We start from the raw sequence: 16516 nt of genomic DNA on the forward strand, positions 1-16516 counted from the left end.
ATATATATATATATATATATATATATATATATATATATATTTGGCCGCTGTGTGACACAGAATGTTGGACTGGATGGGCCATTGGCCTGATCTAACATGGCTTCTCTTATGTTCTTATGCCAAGAGATTCTATAAAGTCCATAATCTTTCATCTTTGGCACAGTTGAAAGGTTCCATCCTCGAGTCTGTCAGTCTGTATTCCTAGATAGAGTTTAATATCTCCAAGTCTTTTGACTTCAATCTCTTTGTTCAGCTTTTCAACAATGTCTTTAATATCCTCTTTGTTCTTGCAGCTCACAACCAAATCATCAACGTAAACCAGAATGTATTGATATTCTCCATCTTTAAGTCTAGTGTACACGCAGAGTTCAGCTTTCACTTGTTCAAATCCTGGTTGCTGTAGTAGTCCAGTTATTTTGTCATACCAGCTTTTTGTGGCTTGTTTCAAACCATACAGTTCTTTGTTGAGTTTGAAAACAGTTCTCTTTGTCAGGGATTTGGAAACCTTCAGGTATTTCCATATAGATTTCCTCTGATAACTCACCATTAAGAAACAGTGTCTTAATGTCTAGGTGCTCTACAAGCATATTTCTAAATGATGCCACACTCAGTAGTGTTTTAAATGTAGCACTATTGATAACTGGTGCAAAAGTCTCTGAAAAATCAGTTCCAAATTCTTGTGCATAGCCTTTGGCTATTAGTCTTGTTTTGTACACGTCTATAGTTTCATCATCTTTGTACTTTATTTTGTAGACCCATTTGTATCCAACAGGCTTTCTTCCTGCAGGTAGCTTTGTAAGAGTCCATACATCATTTTCATAAATGGATAGCAACTCTTGTTCCATTGCTTGAATCCATTTCTCCTTTTCTTCATTAGGTAAATCACACACTTGTTTCCAGCTCTTGGGTTCCTCTTTAGGTTTCACAATCTCTATAGATCTCACAGTGTCACAGAATCCATATTTCTGTGGTGGTTGCCCTTTTATGCTCCTTTCTGATTGTCTTAAAATGAGTGGAGGTTCTGTTGCTCTCTGCAGTGTGGTCCCCGTTTCCCCTTCTGGTTCAGTAGTGTCTTTAGAAGGTAGACCTGCCAGTTCACCGGTGGTCACTACAGGTAACCAGGTGCACCAATCTTCAGAAACATCATCAGTAACCTCAGGATCAGATTCAGGTACACAGGGTGCTCTAGGCAAATCACTGTCATCCACAAACACAACATTACAATGTTTGGTCTTTTTCAGCTTTGGATCATAGACTGTAGCCTTTTCCCACTGAGGAACATCCTACTATGAATTCAATCTCAGTCCTTGCATCAAGCTTCCTTCTATTTTCTCTAGGAACATATGCATAGGCTGTTGCTCCAAAAGTTTTAATGTGCTTAAGTTCTGGCTTCTTGCTGAACCAAGCCTGGAACGAAGTAATTCCTATTACTTTGGAAGGTATTCTATTGTGAATATACACTGCTGTATTTACAGCTTCAGCCAACAGGCCTTTAGTTAATCCAGAATGCATGAGCATTGCTCTGGTCATTTCCTGTAACACATGATTAAGTCTTTCTGCACTCCCATTCTGCTGTGGAGTGTATGGGACAGTTACTTTGTGTTCAATACCTTCTGCTTTCAGAAATTTCTTAAACTCAGTATTTCAGTAATCACCACCTCCAACTGTCAGCAAGCTTTGAGGTGCACGCCCAAATCTGTTTTTAACCATAGCAACATATTCTTTAAATTTATCAAGAGTCTCATATTTTGATTTGAGCAAATAGACAGTGCTATATTTTGTCTTTGCTTCTGTGGACACTGAGAAAAATTTATTTCTCCCAATCAAAGCTTTTATAGGCCCAACAACATCACTGAATATTGTTTCCAAAAACCTTTCATTATGCACACTGCTTTTTCCACTGAAGCAAGGTGCAGTTCCTTTTGCTCTCAGACAAACATAATATCTTTCCTTGGATTTAACACAATGCACAACATCAAGTCCAGAATCCTTTAGCAACTTCTCAACACTCTGCATGCTTCTGTGTGCTAACTTTATATGCCAAGCATAAACACATTTCCTATGGTCACACTTTCTGCCTTCAGTCTGGCAAACGGTTTTTTCCTCTACATCAACAGCATCTGACCTTTCATTTAAGTACATAATATAATGAGCTCCATTTCTTTCATCCAGTTTAAAACTAATTCCAGAATTCTTCTGAATAATTTCACCATCATCTCCTTCATCAAGATATACAGCATAATTATTTCTTATAAGCACTTGGCTTGAAAGTAAATTCTCAATTGATTCAGGTGCATAAGCTACATTTCTCAGTCTTACTGGCATTAAATCTCTATCAGTGGTAAGCAATTTCATTTTGATCTCACCCACACCACAAACTTGTAAGGGTTTCTGGTTGGCACCTATAATTTCAGGTCCCTGACTTTCATCCAACTCTGAAAACATGCCCTTATATCGACAACTATGCATATAAGATCCACTATCAATCAAAAATCTTCCTCTTTCACCAATAAAATTCACATTATTAACATGAATGGTACTTTCTCTGTTCTTTTCTTTGTTCCCACCTGGGCCATGTGGATTGGAAAATATCTAATTTAAAATTTTCTGGCCGCTATTATTTCTATGGCCATGAGATGGCACCCGTGTTCCCTCATTTTAAAGCACAACATGTGCTTTAAAATTGCTATTCCTTTGTCCAGTGTTCTTTTCCCCAGGTCTGGAGGCTGCTTCCTCCTCGATAGCATTTAACAGGCCTTCCAGACTCAAATCTTTTTTGTAGTCTCAAATTCATCTTAATTGGTTTGTAAGTACTGGGTAGAGCTTTCAAAATAGTTGAGATTAAGTCTCATTCTGCAATAGCCTCACCAAGCTCCTGTAGTTTGGATTGCATGCACATAAGTTCCTTCAAACATTTAGTCACATTCTCCCCTTTTTTGCCCTTTAAATCATGAATAGTGCTTATGGGAGTTTTGTTATATTTATCTTTAAGGCATTCAAGGCATTTGTTTTGCATTTTTAAGAGTGTGCAATTCAGGAATTTCATATGCTTCAAGAAATTCTAAAATGAGAATTTTTGCAAAACCATACAGCCATTTAAAATTTGATTTTTGTTGCTCATTCTCAGGGGGATTTTCAGACAAAACTCATTCAGCTCCATAAATCTCAAGTCTTTGCGTTAGGAGTGAGAGCCAGAATGAGAAATTATTCTTAGTTAACTTCAGGGTACTAAATTCTATCACTGGTAGGTTACTCACAGTACCAAAACCAAGATTTGCAGTGTCTGTTCCTGAATACGTGGAAACAGAAGATTCGGTGACTCCTCTCTCTGGGTTCAACATTTTTCGCAGCAATCAGGCAGGGCAGGGTTAAAGATTGTTCCTTCCTCACTGCAGAGAAAAGGCGGCTGAATGTGCGCAAGTGGTTACTGCAAGGCTCTTCCAAAGTCTCCGACGTAATCCACAGAAAAAGGGTTAAAAGCTCCAAAAATTCTCTTTCTAGCACATCTGAGGTTTTAAGAAAAAAGTAGCAATGTTTCCAGATTGAGACAATCTGAATTCAAAGCTCATTTAAGGCATCATTTTAAAATTGAGGCTTGTCTGCACAGCATAGCAGCCTTTTGCCTATAGTTTTCTAAATGCTCTCAAAAGCGACCCAGATTTTTAAAAAAACATTTAGAGTTCAAAAAAGTCCATGCTATAAGCTACCAGCTTGATGGCAAAAACCAAGAACCATCTGCTCTGCTATAAATTTTGTTAGGGAATTCTGTTTGAAATTCTATTTCTTTATCTCAAGCAGTGCGATGGATCATTGGATCAAATAAGCATTGAGAGGCATTTAACATGAAAAAACAAAAACATTTATTTCAACAGGGAAAGGGTACTGGGAAATAAAACAACAAACACTAAAGAACTACATGCTAACACATTGAAAACCACATGCTTAATGGAGACTACTTCCTCCTCCTTCTTGAACTCTCTGCCTGAACAAAGGAAGTCACCTGACTAACTGACCAAACAGAAAAAACAGGTTTTCCTGCTTCTAGACCTTGATTGACAGCAGTTAGTATCTTCTTCCCAGGTCATGCAGACAATAGGGAATCAGGCACAGTGTTAACCCTATAATGTCTGGAACTTTAGAACATTGCAAAGGACACACAGAACAGATACATATTTCCAACACATCCTACCAGCTTTTCTGCTGATGAAAGTGAATGAAGGTGGCCCTTTAGAGCACCAAAAGGCTGGTTTCAGAAATTATTGGATGTGAATGGACAAAATTCATGTGAGACATGGGCTGTAGTGAAGAAGGAAATCAAGCAACATTGAGTAGAAATGGTGGTAACCCCCTCAAACCACACATAATTAGAACAACAATAAAACCAATTATATGTGAGTTACTTAGTTCAGATGAAACCCTACGTGTCCCTACAAAGGGAATTTTTGCAAGTATGCATGTCTAGACTGGGATTCACTCTTTCTACCTCTGAAATATGAAAATTACACTAAAGAGTTATGCCTGTTTATATATTTATTTATTTGGTTTCTAGCCATCCCTCCCCTACACAATAGAACTCAGGGTCAGTAACAAAAATGGTTAAAACAATAGCTCTATGTACACAATATATTATGTACAATGAATGTATTTATAGGCAGAAGTGGGATCCTAGCAAAAAGGCCCCCATTCCCACCTATATGTAGTCAGCACAGAGCTTATGCACTTACTTTCCCAAGGTTCCCAATCAAACACAGAGTGTCTATGCACAGAGTGCATATGTATTAGTACAGCGTACTGATTTTTTAAAAAAACAATAAATAACTTTTATTAAAATTTCATATATAACACAGATTATAAACATATAAAAATATCATCATACAATATCAAGAACAAGAGAAGTAATATTTATACTAAAAAACAAATTTCAAATGTGATCCTAAAGAGATATTAACAGACAATTGAAAGAAAATATTTCAGTGAGGGAAATCCCACTGTAAAGAGGATATTTCTATCTACAGTCATTGAAATCTTCCACATTACAAACTGATCCCAAATTTTATCAAACCAGTTTTGCCATGTAGTAGCAGATGATAATTTCCAAGATGAAGCAATAGCTAAATGTGCTGTAGCTAAAAAAATCTGGATTAACTCCCAGTGGAGGACATTTGAAGGTAGGTCTTCTCATATGTTTAAAAGAAGAAAATCAGGAGACATGGGTAAGTTCTGTGAGGTAATTATAAAATTTTGTTACATTTATATCCTGCCAAAAACACTGGATGACAGGGTATTCCCACCAGCAGTGAAGGTAAGTACCTACAAAACTGCAGTTCTTCCAGCAAAGTGGGCTTAGTTGTGGGTTAATCAGATAAAATTTTCTGGGGGAATAATACCAAACTGCCATAAATTTAAAAAACTGAAAGCAGATATTGAATACAGGAGAAAAATGTACAGGAGAGTTCCAAACATTCTGCCAAGTATTAAGGGAGATATTTTTATTAAGATCTTCTTTCCATGCTCTTTGACATCATAACAAATGAGTACTATTGGTAGCTAACAAAATGTTGTACATTTTAGCCAATAATCCTGTGATGGAAGAGAAGGTAGATAAAACTGATTCAAAGCTAGTTAGCAGTCTGTGAAAAACATCATTACTTGCCAGATCATATTTTTCAGTTGTAAACCAAGGAACATCAAGTCCTATGTGTCTGTCAAAATAAGACTGCTACCAATCTGCCATTAAGTGCCAAATCTGCTAGACGAGTGATACCAACTTGTTTCCATTCATCAAAGGCACATGGTTCTTTACCAGGGGCAGAAACCAAGGTTGATTAGTAAACACTGCAAATTGAGATATAGCTGGAACCAGGATTGACTTCTTATGATCCCAAAGACGTACCATTGCTCTTTAAAATACTTTTTCATCCAGTGCACATCGACAAAGTGATGCAGGACACCACGCCTCTATTTTTGTGAATGTTCTATGTACCCTTTAGATCTGCCTGAGGATTGGATGATGATTGAACAATTATATTTTGCCCCTCTAAATCTAACAGAATTTTTTGTGTGTGTCCTGCATACATAAAGACAATATGCATTATTTAAAAAAATTCTGGAATCTCCCACTAACTTTCCTGATACACCATGGTCCATAAACCAAATTTGGGGAGTATTGTTACTATGGCTATTCTTGAGTAAATTACTTTTAGCTTCCAATCAGAATTATGAACAGTGATCCTTAAAAAAAAAAAGATATTGTTGAAGTGGGGTTGAGTGTAAATATGTGTTCCCCATAGTCACTGAAAGTGATTCTCTCAAAAATACAACACCAGCATTTGATTTATTATTTTAAAAAACTGAGAAACTAGGACTTGGAATCCTGCCTCTGGCATTTCCCTTTTCACCTGACTTTGCTCTTACAGCTTTGATTTCTTTCCTGTCATTGCAGCTTTTATGGTAGCTACTAAGGTTCTTTTAGATCCAGCCTATTTTTTTTTATCGCTGAAGTAGGTAGAAAATGAGTCTGAACGCCATGGTGCAGACAAAGAACACAGTGCTTCCAGTTGCATCCTATTTTCCGACAGGAAGAGGAAGAGTTGATAGAAGGGCTGCTCCTGCCCCAAAGAGCACCTTGTACAAGTCATTTGGTCATCTGTCACAGGGTGCCCAGAAGGCCAGAAACACACCACAGATACCTTTCACACCATGACAAGATGGTCTTACTACCTTTTGTGATATTTCAAAGGCCTCTGGGGGTTCCATGCATTGTGTCACAAGAAATCATGTTGAGAAGAAAACTTAAAGGGAAGTAGTGGTCGTGGCAGCAGGGGTGGTGGAGGTGAAAAGAAAGCTGGACCCCAAAGACCAGCCAAAAGGTGGCACGATTTTAAAAAGTTCATGGGTCCCCTTTGTGCATTAGCTAAGTATAGTGGTGCCCACAGAACACTTTTTAGCCCGTACATGGTATACATGTAACCACATGTCAATCACCAATTTAAGCTATCTTCCTGAGCACCCTGCCAAACTTACCATCACTAAGTAGATGATCAGCCAGAGTTCAGTTCACTTTTAACTATACAAAACAAACATCACACATTTAATTCAAGATACATGCAATTAATTTTGTACAAAATTTGAGTCCAGTTTAATTCTGTTATATCCGATGAAGTGTGCATGGACACAAAAGCTTACACCCAGAATTAAACTTTGTTGCTTTTAAGGGTGCCTTTTGGACTCAAACTTTGTTCTAGTGCTTCAGACCAATATGGATACCCACCTGTATTAATTTTGTGTTACTCTTTATTTTCACATTGATGTATGTTAGAGTAGATTATGTTGAACTCATGTGAACATGTGTTGAGAAGGTCCGGCCCCTTCCCAGCCGAGCCAGCGTGCTGGCTATTAGGCTGGGGGCCGTTTTTGCCTCCGCGGAAGGAGGGAGGGGCAGCAACATCACCCGACATACGGGTGTCTGCCCAGGGCGGAGCTGGGGCTATATAAGCCCCGGCTCCCGCTCTCCTACGCAGTTTGGGATCGGCTCTCTGTGAGAGAGCCACTGCGTAGGAGCTGCAGCGGGGTCGAGGCCTGGACAGCGAGGGACGGCCTAGGCGCGCGGCGCGGGCGGCTTGGTAGCAGCGGTGGCCTTGGAATCAGCTGTTCGGCACGGCGTGGGCTTCGCGCGGCGAGACACTTGCGAGGCTGAGTCAAGCGGCGGGGCTAAGGCCCGGGGGCTCGGGGGTGGCCGGGACGGATCGGGTCGGCGCGGCGATTCCTTCGTTGAGGCGCCTCGTGGGCGCCGAGCCTGGGGGCATTTTGTCGGGCATTCCCTTGTTTTCGCCCGAATCAGGGCAGCGCGCAGCGGCCGCTGGTTCTTGGGTGCGCAGGCGACTGGCCATTATTAAGCAGCAGCCTTCCCCCGGGGGTCTCCAGGCCACCAAGGTGCTTAATTTTTTCCCTCACGGAGGGTGAGTGGGCCACTGATTCGCTTGTTTGGGGGGGTTGTGAAGCACCCCCCCCCTGTTTTCTTTCTTTGGGGCGCATCGTGCCTGGCTACCTTACTTAACTGCCTGGTGCTGGGGCTCGTTTCAAACCCCCCCTCTCTCTCTCAACACCCCCCCTCCCTCCCCTGGGGGTTTGGGAGTGTGCCGGGTGGTGCCTGCTCCTGGGTTTGTGGCCTGGTAGTCTGGGTCCTAACCCTTTAACTACGTCTCCATTTCCCTCACATTAGTGGAGGTGGGTGGGGCTGAGAGGGGCTTTTGGGTGGCCGGTGTGCACCAGCCTTTGTTATTTGTTTTTCACAGTATAAATGGCACCGAAGAAAGGACAGGGCAAGTCCAAGGGCAAGCAGCCCGCCCGCCCACCCCGGGGGCGGGGCCAGCAAGGAGCCCCAGCCGAGGAGCAGGGTCAGAGCGAGCGGGTCCGACTCGCTATTATGAGTCATTTGGATGCCCTCGAACAGGATCGTGTTGCCAGGGGTGCCCCCATTTGGGAGGGGCGTCGCCGTGCCACCGGCCGGTCGGCGCGGCTGACTTTCGAGTCAGAGTTGCTCGCACGGCTGTCTGCTTTGCAGGGTGGGCCTTCTGAGCCTGAAGCGCTGCTGGAACCTGATCAAGAGGAGGACCCCGGCGAGGGCCCATCGGGCATGCCATCGGGCGACGGTGCATCTGGCAGTGGGGGGCCGCAGCCCCCTGGAGGTTCGGGCGTCCTACCGGGTGATGGTGGTAAGCCCTTTATTCTGCCTGTTCAAGGATGGCCTTGGGGTCCCATTCAGCCGACCCCCCAACCGCAGGGGGCGAGTGGGGGGGTGGGGGCTCGGGTTGGTTGGAGCCAGTGAGCAGTTGGGCCCCGCCCAGCCGTGGGCTTGGGGTTTGCATACACCCGGTTTGCTTTCCAGTGCGGTTCTTGCCCCTATTGGTCAGCAGGTGGGCGCTGTGGCGCCTCCAGCAGCCCCCCCTCCCCTGCCCACACCTGGCATTTTGCCTTGGGGTGGTCAGCAGTGGGCACAATTGCAGGGGGTATGGCCCGCTGCTCAAGGGGGCGGGTGGTTCTATCCCCCGAACCCCTATGCTAGTATCCCCTTTCACGCTCTCCCTTATGGCGGTACTTCCTTGCCGTTGGGGGACCATTTGACGGCGGCCACGCGTGAGAAAATTCTCCGCGGGGAGTATGTGGATGTGTTTAGTCTCCTGTTTAGAGAGCTCGAGAAGAAAAGTAAGGACGAGCTCGACGACAGGGAGAAGGAAAAGCTAAAACGCAGGAAGGTCGATAGGGCTTGGGCAAACTGGTTGCCCGGATTTCTGATCTATGCCGGTGTTATAGCAAGAGCACAGCCGGCTAGGGCAGCGGCCCTCTTTCAGTACATTGACATAGTTTATAGGGCCTATACGGACTTCGTCGGTGCAGCATGGCTGCAATACGACGAAGCCTTCCGGATGAGGGCCGCTGTCAATCCTGGAATGCCGTGGGACCAAATAAATCAGCAGCTGTGGTTACAGCTGATGGCCCCGGCAAAACCAAATGCTGGAGATAGGTCCGATAGTGGCCATTTGGTACAGAGATCGCAGTAACAACAGACTACCGCAGGTGCCCGCGTTTCCGCGGGCCAGCCGGTTCAAACCCCGTTGGTGTGCTGGGAGTTTGCTTCCAAGGGCGTGTGCCCCCGGAAGCCCTGTAAATTCCGTCACGAATGCCCGCTGTTCAGTGGGGCCCACGCGTTGTCGGCCTGTAGTAGATCAAAGCCTGGAGGGGGCGGCAGGTGCCCCGGTGGCAGCGGCGGTGGTCCGCAGCCACCTGGAAAAGGGGCCCAGCCCCATCCGCCTTCCGGCTCTCAGTAGGTTGTTGGCTGCATACCCGTGTAGGGCTGATGCTGTATATTTGCAGGATGGGTTTACTCTGGGGTTTCGGATTCCTTACAGGGGGCTTAGGGCCCCCTTTTTGGCTCCCAACCTAAGATCGGTTGTTGGGCTTGAACATGTGGTCCGGGATAAAATTGCCAAAGAATGTCAGGAAGGCAGGGTCCTTGGACCCTTGGAGGCACCGCCGGTCCCCACATTGAGGGTATCCCTGTTGGGGGTGGTGCCCAAGAAGGCAGCGGGCGAGTATCGGATTATTCACCACCTGTCTTATCCTAGGGGAGCTTCGGTGAACGACGCTATCCCTGAGGAGCTTTGTTCGGTGCACTATACTTCCTTTGACCAAGCGGTCAAAGTAGTTCGCGGCTGCGGGGTTGGGGCTGAGTTGGCAAAATGCGACATTAAGTCGGCATTTCGCCTCTTGCCTGTCCACCCCGATGACTTTGAGTTATTGGGTTTTTCATTTGAAGGGAAATTCTATATGGACCGGGCCTTGCCGATGGGCTGCTCCATTTCCTGTGCCGCGTTTGAACGATTCAGTTCCTTTTTGGAATGGGCGCTCAGGGATAGGACGGGGGTTAACGACACGGCGCATTACCTGGACGACTATCTTTTCGTCGGTCCAGCAGGATCTGGTCAGTGCGCCAGGTTGTTAAGCTCCTTCCAGGAATTAGCTCTCGAACTTGGCGTGCCTCTGGCGCACGAGAAAACCGAGGGTCCCAGCACGGTCCTTACCTTTTTAGGTATTGAGCTGGATACTCTTCAGCAGACATCACGGTTACCGGAGGATAAGGTCTCTGACCTTAAGAAACAGTTGGCCGCTTTGAAGGGGCAGCGGAAGGTTTCCCTGTTAGAACTGCAGCAGGTAGTGGGCCACCTTAACTTTGCTTGCAAAGTGGTGGCCCCCGGCAGGGCCTTTCTGCGGCGCTTTTGCGATGCCATGGGCCGGCTGCGCCTCCCCCACCATAGGGCCCGAGTCAATGCTGGAATGAGAGCGGACCTGGAGGTTTGGGAGGAGTTTCTGGAATCCTTCAACGGTGTTTCGTTCTGGAGGGAGGACCTGAGGATTGAAGCTGAGCTTCAGATTTCTTCGGACGCGTCCGGTGCCAGTGGATTTGGAGTATACTTTAGGGGCCATTGGTGTGCTGAGCAATGGCCCGCTGAATGGTTGGATAGCGGGCTTTGTAGAGATCTTACGTTTCTGGAATTTTTCCCCATCTTAGTGGCCGTTTGCCTTTGGGGTGAGCAGCTTGCCAACCATTCAGTCCTGTTTTGGTGCGATAACATGGCTGTAGTACATGTTATCAATTCCTTGACTTCTAAATCGGCCGCGGTCATGAATTTGGTCAGGTTTTTTACCCTGCGTTGCCTCCGGTTGAATGTTTTATTCCTGGCTAGGCACGTACCGGGCGTATGCAATGGTGTGGCGGATGCTCTGTCTCGCCAACAGATGGAACGTTTTCGGCAGTTGGCCCCAGAGGCAGATCCATGTCCGGCGGAAATGCCCACAGAACTCTGGAGGCTTGGGAGAAGGAAGCCGGTAGGGCCATTCAGTTGGCGCTAGCCCCTAGTACAAGGAGGGCATATGCCAGAGCGACCGCTCAGTTTGGTGAGTTCAGGAGTGCGGTTGCACTCCCGGATTGTTGGCCGATTCCGGTGGCGCACATCATGCAATTTTGCGTGCACCAAAAGGAAAGAGGCTTGGGGTTAAAAACTATAAGGGGACATTTGGCGGCATTGGCCTTTGACAGCAAGGCCCGCGGCCTCCCGGAGTTCACGGGGGACTTTAGAGTTAAGAAGATGCTGGAGGGCTGGGCGCGGGAGCGGGTACGGCAGGTAGATGACAGACAGCCTATCTCCCCGTCCGTCCTCAGTGGTTTGTTTGGGGGATGGCCCAGTGTTTGCTCTTCCCCATTTGAGGCTGCATTGTTCCACGCTGCCTCACTGTTGGCCTTCTTTGGGGCCCTGCGCGTAAGTGAGCTGGTAGTGCAGTCAAAGGCTGACACTTTTGGGAGGGCGCTCCAATCCGGAGATGTAAAGATTACTAATAGCCAGCTAGTTCTGACGATTCGCCGGTCCAAGACTGATCAGAGGCAGAGGGGGACCATCATCACGATCGGCATGTGTGCATCGCAGGAATTATGTCCGGTCAGGGCTGTTCGTCGGTACGCCCAGCTCAGGGGCAAGGTCCAAGGTCCTTTTCTTAGGCATGATGATGGCTCCCCTCTTACCAAATATCAGTTCTGGTCGGTCACAAGCAAGGCCCTAGTTCGCTTGGGTCTCGCTGGCATCAAATTTGGGACGCATTCCTTCCGGATCGGGGCGGCCTCCACAGCTGCTTCTATGGGCTACACGCCCTCTGCCATCCGGCATATCGGCCGTTGGCGGTCGGCGGCTTATAAGTCTTATGTGCGCCCCCTGGTCACCTAGTAGGTAGGTGGGGGGGGGTTGGTTGTTTGCATTATGTATGTTATGCTGACAGTTGTTTGTTCTTTCAGGTGCTGTGGCTCGTGGTGAGAGAAGGCGTGTTCTCATCTGCGGGCACAGCATGGTTTTCTGGGCGGCCCACTTCGCCAGACGGTCTCCTGTGGGCACCCAGCTTGGCCTCAGTGCGTGGGCTACTGTGGAATGGCTGGGTCATCAGGGGCTGCGCTGGCCCGGGATCATGTCACTTTTGTTCAGGGAGCGGAAGGCGTTACCTCCACACATTCTGGTCGTTCACTTGGGAGGGAACGACTTGGGGTTGCTGCGTGGGAAGGCCCTTTCCCAGCAGGCTTTGGCTGACCTCCGCGAAATTCGGCGCAGGTGGCCTGGGGTTCTACTGGTGTGGTCGGCAATTTTGCCGCGTAGGGTTTGGAGGTACGCCATTTTGCCGGGTGGAATCGAACGGGCCAGACGTAAGGCCAATAGGGCCATTCAGAAGGCCATGGAGGGGGGATTGGGAATTTTCCTCCCGCATCCGGCCATACGGGTCGATCAAGCCGACCTGTATCGGCCGGATGGTGTTCATTTATCTGATTTGGGCAACCGGGCCTTTTTGGATGAAATTCGGCAGGGGGTGCGGCTGGCTCTGGGCCACCCGTTGGGGCGCTAATGCCTAAGCAGAGGCTTGGCATTGGCGGTGGCTGGATGAGGTTTGGCCACGGGGTTTCCCAGGGGAGCACCTATGGCCTAGCACCGTCGGTGCGGTGGTCTGCAGGAACCGTAGATGGGCTACACGGCTCAGTACGGTGATGCAGATCACAGGGAGCCTCACCTGGGTGGATCTTTCCATGGGGATTGATGCCAGCCCGGTTGGTGATGGCTGGAGGCCTGGCCGCTCAGTTACAACCCGAATACGGCGGGTTTGTGCTGGGGGCAGGGTGGCTCGCCCTTTCGACAAGGCGGGGTCCAGGTGTTGACCCCAGGGCTTGTCTGGTTTGGTTTTACCCCCCCCCCTGCCAGTTACAGTTGTTAATTCTTAATAAAGCGGCCCGGTTTAAAACCCAACACTTGTGTCTGCCTCTTCTTTCCGACTGGGGGGGCAAGAGGGTTTGTGCTTACAGAGGTGTACACAATGGCTCTTTTTGCAAGGACCAATAAGGCATAGGAAAAGATAATATATTTCTTTGCTTATAACTTCTCCTATTATACAGTTTCCAGTTTGTGAGCCAGTTTGATGTAGTGGTTAGTTTGGTGTAGTGCTTATCTAGGAGAATCAGGTTTGAGTTTCCACTCCTCTACATGCACATGCTGATGTGACCCTAAGGCAGTCACAAGTTCTCACAGAGCTGTTCCTCTCAACAGCAGTTTTTGTCAGAGATCTCTCATAAGAGAAGCCATGTTAGATCAGGTCAATGGCCCATCCAGTCCAATACTCTGTGTCACACAGTGGCAAATTTTTTTGCCACTGTGTGACACAGAGTGTTGGACTGGATGGGCCATTGGCCTGATCTAACATACACACACACACACACTGTGGCTAATAGCCACTGATGGACCTCTGCTTCATATTTTTATCTAAACCCCTCTTGAAGCTGGCTATGCTTGTGGCCACCACCACCTCCTGTGGCAGTGAATTCCACATGTTAATCACCCTTTGGGTGAAGAAGTACTTCCTTTTATCCGTTTTAACCTGTCTGCTCAGCAATTTCATTGAATGCCCACGAGTTCTTGTATTGTGAGAAAGGGAGAAAAGTACTTCTTTCTCTACTTTCTCCATCCCATGCATTATCTTGTAAACCTCCATCATGTCACCCCGCAGTCGACGTTTCACCAAGCTAAAGAGTCCCAAGCGTTTCAACCTTTCTTCATAGGGAAAGTGTTCCAGCCCTATAATCATTCTAGTTGCCCTTTTCTGGACTTTTTCCAATGCTATAATATCCTTTTTGAGGTGCGGTGACCAGAACTGCACACAGTACTCCAAATGAGACTGCACCATCGATTTATACAGGGGCATTATGATACTGGCTGATTTGTTTTCAATTCCCTTCCTAATAATTCCCAACATGGCATTGGCCTTTTTTATTGCAAACGCACACTGTCTTGACATTTTCAGTGAGTTATCTACCACGACCCCAAGATCTCTCTCTTGGTCAGTCTCTGCCAGTTCACACCCCATCAACTTGTATTTGTAGCTGGGATTCTTGGCCCCAATGTGCATTACTTTGCACTTGGCCACTTTGAACCGCATCTGCCACGTTGATGCCCACTCACCCAGCCTCAACAGATCCCTTTGGAGTTCCTCACAATCCTCTCTGGTTCTCACCACCCTGAACAATTTAGTGTCATCCGCAAACTTGGCCACTTCACTGCTCACTCCCAACTCTAAATCATTTATGAACAAGTTAAAGAGCATGGGACCCAGTACCAAGCCCTGCGGCACGCCACTGCTTACCATCCTCCACTGCGAAGACTGCCCATTTATACTCACTCTCTGCTTCCTATTACTCAGCCAGTTTTTGATCCACAAGACGACCTGTCCTTTTACTCCATGACTCTCAAACTTTCTAAGGAGCCTTTGATGAGGAACTTTATCAAAAGCTTTCTGGAAGTCAAGGTAAACAACATCTATCGGGTCTCCTTTGTCCACATGTTTGTTCACCCCTTCAAAGAAATGTAACAGGTTAGTGAGGCAAGATCTTCCCTTACAGAACCCATGCTGAGTCTTCCTCAATAACCCGTGTTCATCAAGAAGTACTTTTCTCCCTTTCTCACAATGCAAGAACTCGTGGGCATTCGATGAAATTGCTGAGCAGACAGGTTAAAACGGATAAAAGGAAGTACTTCTTCACCCAAAGGGTGATTAACATGTGGAATTCACTGCCACAGAAGGTGGTGGCAGCCACAAGCATAGCCAGCTTCAAGAGGGGTTTAGATAAAAATATGGAGCAGAGGTCCATCAGTGGCTATTAGCCACAGTGTGTGTGTGTATATAATTTTTTTTGCCACTGTGTGATACAGTGTTGGACTGGATGGGCCATTGGCCTGATCTAACATGGCTTCTCTTATGTTCTTAAACAGAGGCCTGCCTTTTCTGTCAGTCAGTGCCCTATATGCCTGTTTGGTGTGCTTGAAGAGCAGCTAACAACTAGTCAAGGTCCATGGATAGCAGAAGAAGCCAGATGGAAAGTGGAACTGTGAGAGAAAAAAGCTTTTACACTGTCAGCTCAGGTCAGATAGGGATTGCATATCCAGAGTGTTGTTTGGAAGAAGATCTGTCTCTGGAGACTATATAGTCAGTCTTGAGTACAAGAAGGCTAAATCAGAGTCAGTTTTGAGTGCAAGAAGGCTAAATCAGTGAATATTTGAGAAGAGGGTTTGTGTTTACAGAGGTGTACACATGAAGCTGCCTTATAATTTATCAGACTACTGGTCCATCAATGTCAGTATTGTCTGCTTAGACCTACAGAGGCTCTTCAGGGTCCCAGGCAGAGGTCTTTTGCATTACACCACCTGATCTTTTTAACTGAAGATGCTGGGGATTGTGAATGCTTGAGGTAGAGACTGAAGTCTCAGGCTCCAGTTTCAGAGAGGAACTGTCTGATGCTTTGTAGCGAGAGGAGCTCACATTTACATTGCAAGGATCCTGAGGTTGAGGGAAAGCCACTATTCACCTCAAAAGTGCAGTCAAGGGCTGTTGACTGTTTTTGGGCACCCAAGAGTTAACATCTAAATGTTATACTTCAATGTGCCCAGTAAAAGCTGTGTATTAACTGTAAATAGTTTTAATCATCTTCATTGAACCTCCATATTTTTCTTATCTCCAGTAGTGAGTAAAAGTAATTAACTTTTTAAATCCTGTGTTCATGCGTTCTTATATGCAAGAATGGCATATAACCACTTGGGTTAAGTGTATCAGTAGAAGGGTGGGGCAGACACCACTCTGTCAAACTATGCATCATGCTACCTCTTCTTAAATGGTCGCCAGCCTTCACAATTAGGAAATTTCTGTATATATCTTTGAAAGCCTACACAGAAACATAGCTGTCCCATCTAGCTGGTTATGACCTTGATGTCAGAAACAGGTTCTAGGGATAGCACCAAACTTTGTAATATTCATGATTATAAAATCAATTTTAAGAGTTCATGCCTCTGAACTCATTATGATCCAAGACCAAACTCCAGCAAAGATTAGGACTAACTCATAATGTTTTGCTCAGGTCTTTATATTCCTGCTGCTCTAGCTACCC

This window comes from Heteronotia binoei, chromosome 4, assembly GCF_032191835.1.
Source record: "Heteronotia binoei isolate CCM8104 ecotype False Entrance Well chromosome 4, APGP_CSIRO_Hbin_v1, whole genome shotgun sequence".
NCBI classification, from domain to species: domain Eukaryota; kingdom Metazoa; phylum Chordata; class Lepidosauria; order Squamata; family Gekkonidae; genus Heteronotia; species Heteronotia binoei.